Here is a 19,396-nt window from a genome sequence, read left to right as displayed (position 1 = left end):
GAAGCTCAGCCATGATCTCTCCCCTCATTTTTGGATTACGATGTAGCACTTAAAGCATTTAAAGCGCCTACAATGAAATCCATTGATTCTTATTCAATGATGATATTGAGTGCTGTTTGCAAAAATGATTTCTTCTATTATTAGTAGTAGTATTATTATACAGGCTCCTCCAAGATTCCACAAACTCAGTAAGGGAGTACTTAAATATCCATCATATTTCTCTTAAAACATCTTCACTGAGATGCACTCACAATATCTAACGGCAATACATTCCCCCCCCCCCCCACACACACACACAATAAAAAAACCTGGAATTCACAATTTTCCTAATCAGTCTTAGTCAACTTCCAGAGATGATCTTGAGTCACAACAGGGGGATCAACTGGGCATGACTCAGCCATAAAATCCCACTCATGGCTTATCTACTCATAAAATTCCCTTTCTCCCCATGTACTGCAATATCATGAATGCCACTAACTTATCTGTCTATTCTTTCCTCTAATTATCTCTCAGCATCAGAGTGTTAATGGGCTTGTCCAAAATGTATATACCTAGTAACTTGTATATTTCTATCATGACTCCTCTCCACTCTCTATTCCTCAAACTTTGAAGACCATATGGTTCGAGGTTTAGAGGTACAGGAGGAGAGTGTGTTTCAGATACTGAGTACTCTGGATGTCAGTAAAGCTGTGGGACTGGATGGTATTTCACCACAAGTTTTGAGAGAATGTGCTAGGGAACTGACAGTGCCTTTAACCTGGCTTTTCAATGAAAGTCTGACTTCGGCAAAGGTGCCCAGGGAATGGAAGGAAGGTAAGATAGTGCCATTGCATAAGGATGGTAACAGACTGGAAGTGTCTAATTATAGGCCAGTCTGTGTGTCATCAGTAGTTGTTAAGATCTTGGAGAAAGTAGTGAGAGACCATATACAGCATTGGGCAGATGAGGGTAATGTTATCTGTGAGAGTCAACATGGATTTATGAAAGGGCGCTCTTGTTTTAGCAATATGCTAGCCTTTTATAATAAAGTTACAAGAACATTAGATGAGGGAAAGGCATATACTGCAATTTTCTTAGACTTAGCGAAGGCATTTGACAGGGTGCCATATGATAAGCTGATATTTAAGTTGCAGCACATGGGTCTGGATGTCAGATTGGTCAACTGGATTCAGGATTGGCTGTCTGATAGGTATCAGAGAGTTGTGTATGGTGGAGCAGTTTTAAGGAGGCAGAGGATTACAAGTGGGGTCCCACAGGTCTCAGTACTAGGACCTATATTGTTTAACCTTTATATCAACGACACTGCCAGTGGATTGCAAGGGGATATTCAGTTGTTTGCGGATGATGCGAAGCTGGGAAGGATTATTAGTAATAGTGCAGATGTGGTAGCCCTGCAAGAGGATTTAAATAAGCTAGATAGATGGGCAAATGAATGGGGATTTCAGTTTAATGCAGCAAAATGTAAGGTCTTGAGGTTTGGGAAACATCGATGGGATGCTGCATACTCTATAGGAGGAGTTATACTGGAGGAAGTAAGGGAGACAAGAGATCTGGGGTTGATGATTGATAGAAACCTGAAGTTTAGGGGACATATTGCAAAGGTGGTGAGGGTAACACAGAGGATTGCTGCTATTATGAGAAGGACACTGACCTGCAGAGATAAGAGGGTTATCATTCCGTTGTATAAGTCTCTGATCAGACCACACTTGGACTATTGTTCTCAGATTTGGTCTCCAGGATTTGAAGGGGATAAATTAACTGTGGAAAGGATACAAAGACGGATGACAAAGATGGTTTCAGGACTGTACAAGCATAGTTATGAGGATCGGCTGAGGGAATGTGGACTGCAGAGTTTGGTGGATAGAAGAAGGAGAGGTGATATGATTGAGACTTTTAAACTGTTGAGAGGTGGTTACAGGGTTGACACTGAGGAGTTCTTTCACTTGGTTGAACAGCAGGAAGGAGTGATGACAAGAGGCCATCCCTGGAAGTTACGAAAGGAAACTGTGAGCAAGAGGGTAAGGAGTGGTTTCTTTGTGTGGAGGGTGGTTGAACCGTGGAATGCACTGCCTGATGGAGTGGCGGGAGCGAGAACGGTCAATGAGTTTAAAGAGTGGTATGATAGACTGTGTTTCTTAGGGGGGACCTCCCACGATGAGTCTTTTGACTCCATGGAGGCCTGAATAATAATAATAAGAAGAAGAAAAATAATATTCTTTCCATCTGTCCTCATATGCACAATTCCATAGGCTATTTACCCAATTTTGGTTCTTTTCAACCATCTCCTGACAACCTAGGTAACCATTTCTGTGCATAACAGTCCAGATGTGGTCTTATCAGTTCTAGCTTACACCTTGTTTTATGGAATTATCTTGTTCTCCTTCCACTCACAGGGAATCATGCATGTGCCTCAACTCAAGCTGAAAAATCAGGTCCACTCGATCATAGTCAATTTTCTGCAAATTCCTGCATCATCCATGCCAATATCCCATTCAGTCTGAATACTGTATATGAATCGAGTACATGAATACCACTAACGTATTCCTATTCTTTCCTCCAATTATCTCTCAGCATCAGTGTTAATGGGCCAGTCCAAAATGTATATACCTTAGTGCAGTAATTCTAAAAACTCAGCTATTTCTGCATTATATCACATTTTTAATTTTCTTAATAATCTTAATGAATATTATCGTTAAGATTATTAAGGATGAAGACTATGGAAGCATAGTCAACATTCCTTTTGCTGATCACATAGCCAGAGCCTGAAAAATGTGTTCATCTGCTTGTCTGTTATGAGTGAGAAAAAAGTGGGGGAAAAAAATAAGGAAAATTTAATTCTGGGTCTTTTTCCCGCCATCCTGGCAAAGAATACTACTTGTTCTAATCTTTCCTCTCCCATTCTGTTTAAGTGGCCATACAATCTGAGATTAGCTTTACTAACACATTCCTGAATGATAACAATGTAAAGTTCTTTCCTGATATCTTGTTTTTAATATGATATTGCCACTGATGCCATCTGTTTAGTCCTGTAGTCTTTCTTAGAACTCTCATATCTGTGGTCTCTAGTCTTTGATCAAGAGTTTTATTTCTAACCTAGCTCTCAGATCCAGTTCAAATTGGTTTTGAACACTGTCTTGTATTCTATTCTATTCCCTCAGCCATACAGCTGGTGGGGGTAGCTATATGCTACCATACTAGGGAAATGATTATGAACAAGGTGGTTTCCCATTGCCTTCCTTGCCGTATGACTGTGGCCTGTCTTATGACTGTGGCCTGTGTGTTCAAAGGGCCAGTTTGCCTGCTTGCAGGATGAAAAACCCCAGATAAACTGGTGGAAAAAATCCTGCTGTCCACACCTAAGACTGACTAACTTAGCTATGGCTGAGGAAGATTCTCAAGCTCCTCACGTCGTTGACAGAAATCAAACCTAGGACACTCCTTCCCCCTGACATATGGTTGCAAAGCACATAGCAACTAGGCTAACCATGCAGACACTGTCTTGTATACAGCTAGTTTAGTGTTTTGACTAATCTCTCTCTTATTCCATATAAATTTATTCAGTTGATTTCCTACAACACAGCTTTGCTAATTCTGCTATCAATTTCCAAATTTAATTTCCCATCTTCACTAAAAATGGTGCCTAAATAGCCGAAATATTTTAATTCTACAGATTATCCATTCTGGATGCAGTTGATGTTTTCAATGTTTCTGCCTATTTTCATTATCTTTGTCTTTTTAATGCTGATTTTCATATCAAATTTATTACAGCAGTTATTCAAGTTCATCAGAATCATGGAGACTTATCCTCATTTTATTTTAGGAGTATAATATCTTCTGCATAAAGTAAAGAGCTCAGGCCAACATCTCCAATCTTAATATCAAGGGTAATACCACTTTCTTTCATTATGTGATGAATAACAGTGGAGATAATTACATCCTTGTTGCATACCTAACTGAACATTAAACCATCTTCCTGTACCTCCTTCAAATCCTAAATGCTGATTTACAACTCAAATAGAGACTATGTATTGCTGATTATAATGTCGCATTTTATCATATAACTGGAGCATTTTCAAGAGCTTTCCTCTGGTCACCTTGTCATATGCCTTTGCAGATCTACAAAACTTAAACACAGATCCTTGTTATATTGCCATGGTTTCTCTATTTGTCTTAAAGTTTAAATATGACCCTGAAAACTTTAGTTTGGACTGAACCTAACTTGTTCTTCTCCAAGCTTCTCCTCCACAATTTTTCTTAGCAGTTTCTCAAGAATACTTGCATAAATCGGATAAATCTTACCAGAAACCTGCAGTAGACAATTTCCTCTGTAATTATCACATTATGACATTCAGTTTTATTCCCTTTTTCATAGATGGATATTATGAGCATTCTACTCTGCAATCATCTGAAATGCAACTCTCTGACCAGGCCTTCTGAATAATGCAGTGCAGCCACTGTAAAACTTTTAGAACTCCATATTCGAACATTTCTGGCCAAATTTCATCTACTCCAGCTGCCTTTCCACATTTCAGGTTTGTGATAGCTTTTTCTACTTTAAGTACAGATATGTATTTCAGATGGCATTTCTGCTGAGTGTTTTCTACCAACATACTGTCACTGCTAGTTTCGTTTAGCAATTTTTCAAACTAACTACTCCATACATTAAGAATATCTTTATCCTCGGTTTTCATGTCCCTTTTATTATCTCTAATTCCTTTTACAGTACTCTTTCCTCCATTTCTGAGCCTTTTCAATAGCCTCCTGAACATTTTACAATCTTTGTGATATTTATTTTCAAAGTTTCTTACTAAAGTATTTCTATGACTTTTGTTTAGCTAATTTTACACAATGCTTTGCCTTCTGACATTTTTCTCTGTATTCCCTAAGAGTACAAGGTGACTTACTTACCAGGAACTTGCAATATGCTTTCTTCTTTTCCTTCACTGCCTCTTTAACTTCTTGAGTCCAACATGCAGTTCTGATTTTTCTATTTTTGCAGATTACCTCACCAGATGCTTCATTGGATGAAGCAATCAGTTTTCCAATGTTTCCTACTTGTTTTTGAACTCTCAGTTTTTCTTAAAAAATGCTTGTGTATTTGAGTCTACAGCATGCAATAGCTGTTCAACTTTGATTCAATTCAAAACTTTCTTACACATCCTTCTTTTCAATATTAAGTTCAATTTTATCCTGCTCAACACTAAATAGTGATCACTTCCTATTTCAAATCCTCTATACGCTCGTGTTCTGAGTGGGAAACCTCACTGTCGAAAACAACATAGTCAATGAGACTTTTTTTTTTCCCCTTGCATCTTCATGTGACTTGTGTACATTTTTAAATTGGAACATAGTGTTAGTAATAACTAGTCCATGTCCTGAGCAGAAATCTAGTAGGTACTTGCCATTATTATTAGCTTTGCTCTTTTCTCCAAATTTTCCCAAAACATTCTTATATGTCTGGTAATCATTTATGCTCTGCTGTTTAGATCTCCAACAAGGACCAACTTTTCTTTTTCATTGCATCATTGGAGGGAGGACGAATATGTGGGAAGAAGGGTCATGCAGATGAATGTGCAAGGAAGAAGGAAGCGTGGGCGGCCAAAGAAGAGATGGAGGGCGCTGGTAGAAGAGGACTTGAGGATAAAGAACTTGGATGTGGTGACAGCCCAAGAGAGGAGGATGTGGAGGAGACTCATCATCAACAGTGATCCCACTTAAGTGGGAGAAGCTGCAGCAGAAGAAGAAGAAGAGTGTCCCTTCTCTAATGCTTCAAAAAATTCCTCTAGTTCCTCTATCTAGTAGAACCTTCTGTGGTACCATAAGCACAAATAAGTCTCATTGTCCACTTTCCCATTCGGATATTAACCCACATCACTCTACTTGATATTGCCTGCCATTCAAGAAGATTATCCTCGTATTTAGTGTTGAACACTATAGCTACTCCTTCTCCCTGATTGGTATTGCCTCAATATAACATCTGGTATTTGTTGATTAGAAAGTTCTCACTGGTTTTTGTCTTCTTCGTTTCAGTAACCCCTATTATGTCAATCTGTTACTTATCCAATTCTTCTGTTGGTTTAATTTCTTTTCCATTGATGCTTCTTGATCTTTGCTGATGTTCAGTTAAGATGTGTTCAGGGATTTGTCTTACTAACTTACATGTTTCAATCATATCCCCTCACCTTCTTCTGTTCACAAGGCCTTGTAAGTTGCACTTCATCCTTATATATGACATTGATTTAATGAACCTTCTCTGGATCCTCTGTAATAAATCCTCTTTGCCCCTGAAAACCAGGGGACCAAATCTGTGCATAGTAGACTCCATGTGGTCTGATCAAACCTTTATACAAGGGAACTATAACCTTTTTGCTTCTACATGTCAATGTCTTCTTATTGCCATAGCTGTGATCTTATAATTTTACCAATGTGACCCCTAAACTTCAAATCTCTGTCCTCTATGACTGAGAGATCTTCCATCTTTTACAACTTCTTCAAAATTTCCCCATTAAGTGTATAATCCCATCACAAACTCGCCTACCAAATTTCAAGACCTTGTACTTTGCAACATTAAATTGATAGCTCCACTTACTTTCCTACTCACATAGTTTATTGAGATCCTCCTGCAAGGCCACAACATTTCCTCTACTTCTCACAGTTCTTATCAACAAAACAGCTGCATATCTCCAGTTAAGTTTGTCCCAATGTCATTATGTGAACATACAAGTTCACAAAACAGATCCCACTGGCACACCACTTGTGACCCTTTCTCTTTACAAATACCACTCTCCATGCACAACCTGCTGATACCTATCTGACAGCCAATAAGTATCTAACTCGCTAGCCTGTTATCTAATTCCATCTGTTTCAATTTAGCTACTACCTTGTCATGTGGCACTCTATCAAAAGGACTTTGAAAATACAAGTATGCCACCATAGACGCATCTTCTTTAGCTGGTGAATTTTTCACCTTATAATAATACATAAGCAGATTGCTAAAGCATGAAACGTCCCCCCTCTAACAAACCCATGCTAACCATCATAAAGAATACTGCTATTATCAACCCATTTCTGAATCCAAATCCTCATTAACCTAAGGAGTTAGAGAGGTTGTTGAAGACTTGAATCTTGGATGACAGGTTGACAGCATTCTTTATGTCAGCATGGGTTTGTTAAAAAGGTGTGTGTGTGGGGGGGAATCATGCTTTGGCAATGATGCCCCTTTGTGAAATGGAACAATATGCTGCTTCTAGAGTTTCTTCTTCCAGATTTCATGCTTGATCCCTTCATTCATCCATTTTATTCCTACCTGATTTAGCATTTTTACCTTTGGGATATCCATAAACATTGCTGCTGTTAATTAGCTCTTAGTCAGGGTACAAGCAGCATCTATCTCCCTTTTCACTCAATTCCTCTTTCCATGCTATAGCTCCCAGTTGTCTCCTAAGCTTTTGAAATCACCAGCATTGAAGTTCCACAAATATCTCTTCTTTACAGAAGTTCTCATGACTGGCTACAACCCAGATGACCACTCTCACCAACTGGGGAAAGATTAGATATTCCATTCACAATCATATCCTCTGATGATATGACGAGATCTAAGACTCTTAACCCTTGAGTGACTTCCATTACATATTGATTGGTTGGTGTCCCTTAAGAACTCAAGAAAGCCATTCTTTTTAATTAATACTACCATAACTGAAAGCATCCATAATGATCATTCTTTGCTTGCTTACTAAGACAAGTGGCCTTATACATTTCTTTGTATCTACCCTGCACATTCTGTAGAAACAACCAACTGAATATTTCATTCTATCAATCTCCGATTTTTAAACTTTTATCTCAAACTTCTGTGGACATAATTCCCCTGATATCATCAGCAACACTCTCCCCCTCCCTTTTTGCCTTTCCTATCCTCATGAAAACCATATCTTTCCATTTCTATTCCTGTGAAAATGTCGTTCTCATCCAACCATGTTTCACTTATTTCAGCTATTTTGGGGGAAATAATCTCAATCAATGTAATAATTTCCCTTATTTTGGATAATCATAAATAAGCATAGCAATTCATCTGTCTATAACCAGTCCTACCCATGCTGTCCTTCATATGCGACTTCTCCACAACTGCTTCTGTCTGATCACCCTTACCCTTTGTCTCATATATTCTCCGCCCCCCCAGATTCAACTACCCCAAATGCATTCCAGCCCATTCCAATACTGACCATCCTCCCATACGACCATTCATTACTGCTTTCAGAATTCACTCTCCTTATGCTTAGTCTCCCTGACCTCCCTGACCCAAATCGTTTCCTGTCCAACTTGCATTACTGTTCTCACATTTCCATCTCCATTCACAATCACATTGGTCTCACCTATCTACTCTTCTGCTCATTTACATCATCTTTAATTTTCATGGATACCTTGTTCACATTACCTATTACCCTTCCTTCCAGCAGCAGTCTTTCCAGATGACCCATTCCAAAACCATTCAGATGCAGTCCATCACTATTATACAGTTTCATTTGTTCCTCAAACTCATTCCACACATTCATAAACTGCATTCATTTTGCTTCACACATTTACACTCTCATTCCATTCAAGATCTTTGCTCTCTACTGCAACTCGATGTCATACTTGGGCAACACACAAACTGTTCTTTGTACCACACTGTTGTCTTTCACTCTCCTCAATAATCTCCAGATATCCATCCTCACATTTTCTCTCTATGCCCAACGAAATCATTTGTTCAAACCACAACTAATAACTCTTTTGCAGGCTTATTTCTCATATCTAGTACTTCAATCACTCTGTTCATCCTCTCTCCTAGAAAACAGAACCTTGTGCTTACTCATTCTACAGGTTTTCAATTCAGGATCTAGATGATGTTTTCAATATAAGTAAGTCACTTTGCCTCTTTACAAGGCCTTGATAAGACTTCACTTGGACTACTGTGTGATGTCTGGTTCTCCTGGTTTCCATAGTCATTCTGATAGAGTGGTGCAAGAGTGCAAAGAAGAGTAAAAGAAGATATCAGAATTGGGGAACACTGATTATGAGGACACATTGAGAATTTGTAGATGCCGACAATAGCAAACAGGAGAAAGAGTGGTAATATTATTGAGACTTATAAACTTCTGAAAAGGTCATACAGGATTTCAGTATATGGAATTTTTTTTTATTTTACAGAAGGTGAGGGGTGGGGGGGGGAGGACAAGAGGACATCCTTGAAAGTTGAGAATGAATATCATCAAGAAGGGGGTGAGAGCTAGATTTTTCTCTCACAGATTGGTGTATGATTGGAATGCTTGTCATTGGATTGGCACTGGATATTGTGAATGCAAGTAGTGTGAATGAATTCAAGAACAAGTATGACAGCTGGTGCAGTAGAATTTGGTCTCCCTCAATGATTCCCTGACTCCATGGATGTCTCTTTTAATAATTATAATAATCACACCAGTAATAATAATATTGCTTATAAGCTCAAAGATGATTATAAATAATAGTTATCCAGGGTTCGAAGCTAAAAATAAAAGTAATCAAAGCTGGATGAATATCGATGGGAAACAACCTGGACAAAAGAATATGCACAATGAACCCAGGTAAAGAGAAATTAGTAGATGTTATGATGGAGAGAAAATTAAATGTTTTGGGTTTGAGCAAGACAAAAAACCTGTCAATTTTATAATTATTATTCCATCACCCTTGGACATGCAAGGGTGGTGGAATTAGTGATAGAATAATAATGCTTGTATTTGAGATAAACAAATCTTTACTTATCCAGGTATAAATAAGCACCACAACTCGGTTATCTGAGTTGATCTGAGAACAGCTGAAAGGTATTATTCAGAACAAGAGTGTAATCATTCTTTAGTATTGAGAACCCTCTGTTCATGCTTAATCATTCTTTGAAAACCCATTAAATGAAACATTTGTAATGTTTGTACATTCATTAGCCTACAGTTTTCACCTGTCTGTGTAATAAAAGTCACTTTATTATACTGCAGCAAGTGTGAGTACGAAAGATTATTCCTTGAATCAGCCTCAGCTCTGGAAAAATTCCCAAACCTCAACAAATTTGGTTGCATGAGACTGCCTCAAAGTTGGGAAGCATACATTCTAACATCGTCAGCCCAACAGCCAAGACAACCCAATTTAGCCCACTAGGGGACACCATTTAGGACTCTAGGACTGACTTCAGTTGCTTAGTATGAGTTCCTGCGAGCACATATCACTGTTTTGTGATAGTGAAGATGGCATGTAACATTGCCGAAATATAGGTAGTTATTAAAGTTTTTAGAATTAATAATTTAGTTTACATTGTCATTTTTTAAAAAATCAGAACTAGACATTAACTGTCTAGATATTAAATGTTTGGTCTGGTTAATTGAGTTTTGCAAGCAAAATGATCTGATAATAGCAAATACCTTTTTTTTCAACAACCAAAAAGATGACTATTTATATACCTGAGAAAGCCCAAATAGTATTGATTGAATCATATTAGCATATAATCAGATTGATTATATGATGATTAAAAAACGATTTTGAAACAGTACTGTACATACAAAACATACTCAAGAACAGATATAGACTCAGACCACATTCCAGTTGTTTCAAAATTAAAAGTAAGATAACAAAACACTAACAATAAAAATAAAGAACCTCGTCTGGATTTCTAAGAATGACTCAATTCAAAATAAGCCTGCAACAAAAATTAAAGACTGTTTTGAATACATTAGAAAGCTTCAATTACATGGAAATTGAAACAGATAACAAACTGAAGGTAGAAAAAAAGAATGGGAAAGTTTCAAGATCACAAAGAAGAATCAAAATAGGAGAAAACCATGGATAAATGAAAGTACAATAAATCTGTCGAGCAAAAAATAAACTAGAATATAAATCTTTAAACAATATAATAAAAACGCATGCAAAGATGCCAAAAAAACATGGCTTAATAATACATGCAATGAAACAGAAAATCTTAAAACAACAAACTTGAGAAGTACACCAAAAAATAAAAGAAATGACAAGAGAATGAATGAATGATCTTCACAACTTTTCAATCAAGAGAAATGCTGGCAAAATGTTAATGGAAACAGAAGAAGTTAAGAAAAGATGGACAAAATACATTTCTGAGCTTTTCAGAGATCAGGAGAGAGAAATTGTAAATCCCCTGGGGGTGGGGGGTATTGTTTATTTATTTTACTTTTTCTTATATTTTATCTATTCCTGTCTCTATCAATCTTGATAATTGTTATCTTTCTTTACCCTTACTCTCTGCTATCTTTACTCTATTCAGTCTGCTGCACCTTTGCAATATTATCCTATTCCTTCCTATGTATGTTTTCCCTTAATGCATAAACTCCCTTTCTACTAACTGCCTTCCGCACTTCGCTTCTTATTCCTCGAACACCAGAAAATTTATTTGATAAGCTGTGCCACTGATGTTCGTTTCCTAGCAATAAGATACAGTAAGTGCATCCAGTAATTTTCCCTTTAAACACAAATTACCTCTGATTAATTATAGTTTACAGTCATGGTCCAATAATTATTCCCTCTATTTTTCTACTGGGTTCCAGCAAATTAGGCTCTAATTTTTTTCAGAACAATGCATCGTATAATTAAAATTCAGGCGACACTCTATTGAGAACTGAAAAACACATTTATTTACATGATAACTAATATTTAAGGAATTGACAGCTTATACTAGAAATATAAATTAAATAAACTTTAATATATACTTTCCAATATTTCGGCAAACGTCACGTTGCCATCTTCTTGGGAACTTAATACAAAGACACGTGCACACAAGTACTCCATAACAGCAAATGAGAACTGAAGCTAGGAAGCTAACGTTTTCCTAAAGTCCTGATGGTGCCCCCTGGCAGGCTATATTGGTAGTTCTTGGCCTTTGGGTTGCAGTTCTTCTGATAAATGTTTCCCAAATTTGGGGCAGTCTCAAGCAACCAAATTTGTTGAGGTTTGGCATGTTCCTAAGGGCTGAGGCTGATTCCATGAATAGTCTTTCATACTTGAACTTGCTGTGGTGTATTACTGTGGCGAGTATCCAGAGCGTGGTCTGCAAGCCCAGAGTGGCTGTACTGGTGAAATCGGATGTAATCCTTGTGTTCTGAGATTCTAATATTTGCTGTCCTGCCTGTTTGGCCAAAGTAGGACAATTTACAGCTGCAAGGGACCTGGTATACACCAGGTAGGTCTAGGGGAAGTGGTTGGTCTTTAGTGGAACAGATAAGGGATGCCAGTTTTCTATGTGGTCTGTAACAAGTGGTCAAGTTATGTTTTTTTAAAATTTTGTTGATTTTTTCCGAGGTGCCTCGGATGTAGGGAATGGTGATGGATTTAGAGTAATCTTTTTTGTGAAGGGGAGGGTGGGGGTTGTGGATAACTGTATCGGTTAAGTATTTTTTGGATATTTTTTTTGGGGTAGCCATTGGCTGAGAAAGTGTCACGGATGTGATTTAGTTCAGTGAGATTAGGGTTTGATCATTTGAACAGATTATTTTTGCCCTGTTGAATAGTGTCTTAATAACTCCATACTGTTGTGAGGGGGGGGGGGAGGTGATGGGATTGTTGGTGAATGTATCTGCCTGTATGGGTGGGTTTTCTCTAAACTGAGAAAACCAAGGTTCCATCAGGTTGGCAGGTGACTAGTGTGTCTAGGAAGGGGAGGTTATTGTTTTCCTCTTTTTCCAGGGTGTTGGTTGTTTAAGTGTGTTAAGAAGGAGAGGAGTGAATCTGGGCCAGGTGGACAAATAGCGAACACATCATCAACATAGCTAAGCCATATGGTAGGTTTTTGTGGGGCAGAGTTTAAGGCTTTCTCTTCAAAAGTCTCCATAAAGAAGTTGGCCAAGGGTGGGGAAAGTGGTAAACCCATGGCTATCCCCTCTATCTGTTTGTAGAATTTTTCCTGCCAAACGAAACAGCCTGAGTTCATTGTAAACTAAAATAGGGCTAAGATATCGGGAGGAAATTTAGCTTGGATTAGCTCTAAGGTTTCTTTGAGGGGCACATTCGTGAATAGGGAGGAGACATCAAAACTGACCATTATGTCATTATGTTGGAGTGTAAGGTTTATACTGGCTTTGAAGTGGGCTGAGTTTTTTTTATGTGTGATGGTGTGTTGCCAGTATAGTGTGAGAGTGCTTTGGCTAAATGCTCGGCTAGTTTGTAAGTGGGGGAATCAATACAATCCACTATGGGACGTAATCCATAGTGGAATGACGTTTTAGGAATGGCACTATGGGACGTAATGGCACATTTCCTTTATGTATTTTTGGGAGCCCATATATGCGGGGGGGTCTAGAGTTATAGGGTTTTAGTACGTTGGTAATCTCCACAAGCCATGAAGTGACCTTCTTAAGGAGCCTATGGAGTTTCCTAATTTGTGAGTTGGTGGGATTGTAATCAATGGGGAAGTAAGTGGAACGATCTAATAGTAAAGCCTTGAGCTTACCTGTGTAGTCTTTAAGATTAAGTACCATAGTGGTGTTCCCCTTATCCGCTTTGGTGATCACTATTTCTTTGTTTCTCTTCAATTCTTGTAGTGACTTGTATTCACTAATGGATATGTTGGATTTTGGAGGTTTTGCTTTATTGAGAACACAGGCTACATCCAATCTAATATCGTTGGCGATGTGGTTTGGAAGATGCGAATCCCGCGTTCAATTTGGATCTTTAATTCCTCGGCTGGTAATTTCTTAGGAGCAATGGCGAAGTTGTGACCATGTGACAGAGCGTTCAGTGCTTCAGGCTTCAAGGTAACTGAAGAAAGGTTAACTACAGTGTTGGTTTGTAGTTTAGGTTTGGACGCAGAGTTCTTTATTAATTTATCAAACTTGTTGATATGTCGGCTCCGTATTCATTCGAATTCTTTATTAGCTGCTGTACACGAGACGTCATGTAGGACTGACCAAAGTTCGTGATTAAGCATATGTGAAAGCTCATTTTCTAGCGCTAAAATAGCTCTGTTTATGTCGGCTAGGGAACTGCGTGTAGCGGTAATTTGCTCGCGAAGTAATGCCTAGCTAGCCCGGCTGAAAATACGGAGAGCTTTCTGTGAGATGAAGCGGCGTTTAAATTTTACACAGTTCGGGATGACTTGATTATCCCAGCAGCGTTTTAGGAATGCCATAAGGTTAAGTTGTCTGGATAACTTTAGCTTCAGTTTGCCGTAATGGCGGGCCTTGGGTGCGAAGGAATCTCCGTGGATGATCATTATACTTGTTGAGAGGCTTATACGCTGGTTAAACATGATAACTAATATTTAAGGAATTGACAGTGTATACTAGAAATATAAATTAAATAAACTTTAATATATACTTTCCGATACTTTGGCAAACGTCACGTTGCCATCTTCTTGGGAACTTAATACAAAGACACGTGCACACAAGTACTACATAACAGCAAATGAGAACTGAAGCTAGGAAGCTAACGTTTTTATAAAGTCCTGATGGTGCCCCCTGGCAGGCTATATTGGTAGTTCTTGGCCTTTGGGCTGAAGTTCTTCTGATAAATGTTTCCCAAATTTGGGGCAGTCTCAAGCAACCAAATTTGTTGAGGTTTGGCATGTTCCTAAGGGCTGAGGCTGATTCCATGAATAGTCTTTCATACTTGAACTTGCTGTGGTGCATTACTGTGGCTTTCTTCCATCTTATTCTGTGGCGAGTATCCAGAGCGTGGTCTGCAAGCCCAGAGTGGCTGTACTGGTGAAATCGGATGTAATCCTTGTGTTCTGAGATTCTGATATTTGCTGTCCTGCCTGTTTGGCCAAAGTAGAACAATTTACAGCTGCAAGGGACCTGGTATACACCAGGTAGGTCTAGGGGAAGTGGTTGGTCTTTAGTGGAGCGGATAAGGGATGCCAGTTTTCTATGTGGTCTGTAACAAGTAGTCAAGTCATGTTTTTTTAAGATTTTGTTGATTTTTTCCGAGGTGCCTCGGATGTAGGGAATGGTGATGGATTTAGAGTAATCTTTTTTGTGAAGGGGAGGGGGGGTGTGGATAACTGGGTTAAGTATTTTTTGGATTTTTGGGGGGGGGGGGGGGTAGCCATTGGCTGAGAAAGTGTCACGGATGTGATTTAGTTCAGTGGTCAGGGCTTGATCATTTGAACAGATTATTTTTGCCCTGTTGAATAGTGTCTTAATAACTCCATATTGTTGTGAGGGGGGTTGATGGGATTGTTGGTGAATGTATCTGCCTGTATGGGTGGGTTTTCTCTAAACTGAGAAAACCAAGGTTCCATCAGGTTGGCAGGTGACTAGTGTGTTTAGGAAGGGGAGGTTATTGTTTTCCTCTTTTTCCAGGTGAACTTGATTCTAGGGTGTTGGTTGTTTAAGTGTGTTAAGAAGGAGAGGAGTGAATCCAGGCCATGTGGACAAATAGCGAACACATCATCAACGTAGCGAAGCCATATGGTAGGTTTTTGTGGGGCTGAGTTTAAGGCTTTCTCTTCAAAAGTCTCCATAAAGAAGTTGGCCAAGGGTGGGGAAAGTGGTGAACCCATGGCTATCTCCTCTATCTGTTTGTAGAATTTTCCCTGCCAAATGAAAAAGCCTGAGTTCATTGTAAACTGAAATAGGGCTGAGATATCGGGAGGAAATTTAGCTTGGATTAGCTCTAAGGTTTCTTTGAGGGGCACATTCGTGAATAAGGAGGAGACGTCAAAACTGACCTTTATGCCATTATGTTAGAGTGTAAGGTTTTCTATACTGGTTTTGAAGTGGGCTGAGTTTTTTTGTGTGTGATGGTATGTTTCCAGTATATTATGTGAGAGCGCTTTGGCTAAATATTTAGCTAGTTTGTAAGTGGGGGAATCAATACCATCCACTATGGGATGTAATGGCACATTTTCTTTATGTATTTTTGGGAGCCCATATATGCGGGGTGGTCTAGAGTTATAGGGTTTTAGTCTGTTGGTAATCTCCACAGGCCATGAAGTGACCTTCTTAAGGAGCCTATGGAGTTTCCTAATTTGTGAGTTGGTGGGATTGTAATCAATGGGGAAGTAAGTGGAACGATCTAATAGTAAAGCCTTGAGCTTACCTGTGTAGTCTTTAAGATTGAGTACCACAGTGGCATTCCCCTTATCTGCTTTGGTGATCACTATTTCTTTGTTTCTCTTCAATTCTTGTAGTGACTTGTATTCACTAATGGATATGTTGGATTTTGGAGGTTTTGCTTTATTGAGAACACAGGTTACATCCAATCTAATATCGCTGGTGATGGGGTTTGGAAGTTGGCGAATCCCGCATTCAATTTGGATCATTAATCCCTTGGCCGGTAATTTCTTAGGAGCAATGGCGAAGTTGTGACCATGTGACAGACCGTTGAGTGCTTCAGGCTTCAAGGTAACTGAAGAAAGGTTAACTACAGTGTTGGTTTGTAGTTTAGGTTTGGACGCCAAGTTCTTTATTAATTTATCAAACTTGTTGATAAATGGCTATATGGCTTCGCTACGTTGATGATGTGTTCGCTATTTGGCCACATAGCCCGGATTCACTCCTCTCCTTCTTAACACACTTAAACAACCAACACCCTAGAATCAAGTTCACCCTAGAAAAAGAGGAAAACAATAACCTCCCCTTCGTAGACACACTAGTCACCCACCAACCTGATGGAACCTTGGTTTTCTCAGTTTATAAAAAACCCACCCATACAGGCAGATACATTCACCAACAATCCCATCAACCCCCCTCACAACAATATGGAGTTATTAAGACACTATTCAAAAGGGCAAAAATAATCTGTTCAAATGATCAAGCCCTAACCACTGAACTAAATCACATCCGTGACACTTTCTCACGGATTTGGGGGGGTAGCCAATGGCTACCCCCCCCCAAAAAATCCAAAAAATACTTAACCCAGTTATCCACAACCCACCACCCCCTCCCCTTCACAAAAGAGATTACTCTAAATCCATCACCATTCCCTACATCTGAGGCACCTCGGAAAAAATCAACAAAATCTTAAAAAACATTGACGACCACTTGTTACAGACCAAATAGAAAACTGGCATCCCTTATCCGCTCCACTAAAGACCAACCACTTCCCCTAGACCTACCTGGTGTATACCAAGTCCCTTGCAGCTGTAAATTGTCCTTCTTTGACCAAATAGGCAGGACAGCAAATATCAGAATCTCAGAACACAAGGATTACATCAGATTTCGCCAATACAGCCACTCTGGGCTTGCAGACCACGTTCTGGATACTCGCCACAGTAATACACCGCAGCAAGTTCAAGTATGAAAGAGTATTCATGGAATCAGCCTCAGCCCTTAGGAACATGCCAAACCTCAACAAATTTGGATGGTTGAGACTGCTCCAAATTTGGGAAACATTTATCAGAACTTCAGCCCAAAGGCTAAAAACTACCAATATAGCCCGCCAGGGGGCACCATCAGGACTTTAGGAAAACGTTAGCTTCCTAGCTTCAGTTCTCATTTGCTGTTATGTAGTACTTGTGTGCACGTGTCTTTGTATTAAGTTCCCAAGAAGATGGCAATGTGACGTTTGCTGAAATATCGGAAAGTATATATTAATGTTTATTTAATTTATATTTCTATTATACGCTGTCAATTCTTTAAATATGAGTTATCACGTTTAAAAAGCGTATAAGCCTCTCAACAAGAACATTTATTTACAACTAAACAATTTACGCTATAATTCCATTAATGAGACATTCTCAGTTTAACTCTTAATAAAAACTATCTTGTTAGAATACACTTTCAATTCAAGATTATCATCATAATTATTCATTCCTTTCCAATACTAAATTAATATCCTAGGCAATTGTACAATTAACAAACTGTTACTATCCTAGACAATTATACTATTAACATCCAATTAATATCCTAGGCAAATATACTGTTAACAAACTGTTACAAGGCAATTGCACTGCTTTCAAACGGCTAACCTTTGACTAGTACATACATCATCGTCAATCACTTATCAAGCATTAAATTTCATTCATTAACTCTGCCAAAATTCAGCAACTTAAACTTAACAGTCCACTATCAAAGTTCTCCTATAATTCACAAAACAGAATAAAAGGATCAAACTCACGTTATGGCTGCTTCCCTCTGTACATACTTGTTCCTTGGCCTTAGCTTCGAGTTGGAGTTCTGTCTTTTCCTTCCGTGTCAGGTTTTGACTTCCTTCATACATCAGCTTTAGATTTATCGATGCTGACGACTTCTGGGACACTGTCTCTCTGGCACTTAGGGCGAAAGGGCTCAGCATGAGGGGTGTATACACGTTTAACGTAACAGAGCAGTTCCTCCCAGCGCGAAATTTCCTCTCCTCGGAAAATAGCTTCCGGCAAAGATTGTCATCAGGTCTAATCTCTGCCTGGCAGATCGACTTCTGTCATCGTCCCTTCAGACTCCTGGCATAGATTCTTCAAAAGGTCACATCCTCGATGGCTGACATCCGATGGACAACCCGTAGACAACCAATGGAAAACTGATTGGAAGACCGATATCCGTTCTTCTGGCCAATGCCTTTTATTCATCCTCTTTCAGATCCTTGCATGAAGATATTGGACTCTGAACATTTTGGCTCGATCTCTTGATCTTTCACTTGCAATGACCATTTTTTTGTTCTCCTACTGCACTTCTTTAATCCTATTTTGTTGGGCAGTGGAAGCTCGTCTGAAATTGTCGGTCCGTTTGACACTGACCTTGAAGGTATTTACAAGTGGACTTCGCAAATAACTTTCATATGTCCTTATAAGGAACTATCAAACAAAGTTTCTGGTGGCAAGGTATTGCCTTTGATCATGACATTCTAGAAATTTCCTTCTTAGAGCAGTAAGCACAATTAATTCTCGTAGGTTTATTTACGTTAATATTTAGCTTTAACTATATACAGACATACAAGGTCTTTTTTGTAACAGTCTTATAGAACTTGATTGACCTCTGTAAAAATTGATGCAAATGCTTTGTCATTTTGATGCTACATCAAATTTTTACAAATTAATACCAGAGTTTAACATCAAGAAGATAGCCCTCCAATACTAAAAAAAGGAAAAGCACCAGGTGAAGATGACATCTTCTCCACCATAAGAAATGCTAAAGACCCTAGCAGAAAAGGAAGAGAGAGTTAAGGAAATTGTTTAACCATATTTATGAAAGTGGATATGTCCTAATGAACTCAAGAATTCTATCTTTATAAACATCCCAAAACTAGGCTGAGGCAGTTGAAGAATTCCTTCAACTGCCTTGAATAAAGATTGAAGAATCCTTGAATAAAGATTGCAGACCAATAAGCCTGTAATAAAACTGCTATTACGAACTATATTGGAAAGAATAAAAACAAACGCAACAAATTAAATAAAGGATATCCAGAATGGATTTATGAGAAACAAAGGAAAAAGACA

At 38.7% G+C, this 19,396-nt stretch overlaps 1 protein-coding gene across 2 annotated transcripts in view; it reads right to left on the bottom strand.

Annotated features, from left to right (window-relative positions):
* The window catches only part of LOC150104424 (glutamate dehydrogenase, mitochondrial-like), a 214,610-nt gene that overhangs the window by 170,327 nt on the left and 24,887 nt on the right, over positions 1-19,396 (bottom strand). The gene's annotated exons all lie outside the window — the stretch shown is intronic.

The sequence above is a fragment of the Typopeltis vanoorti genome, chromosome 8, assembly GCF_054136105.1.
Source record: "Typopeltis vanoorti isolate ZY-2024b chromosome 8, IOZ_Tvanoo_1.0, whole genome shotgun sequence".
Lineage (NCBI taxonomy): Eukaryota > Metazoa > Arthropoda > Arachnida > Uropygi > Thelyphonidae > Typopeltis > Typopeltis vanoorti.
This window is presented reverse-complemented; position numbering and strand designations above follow the sequence as displayed.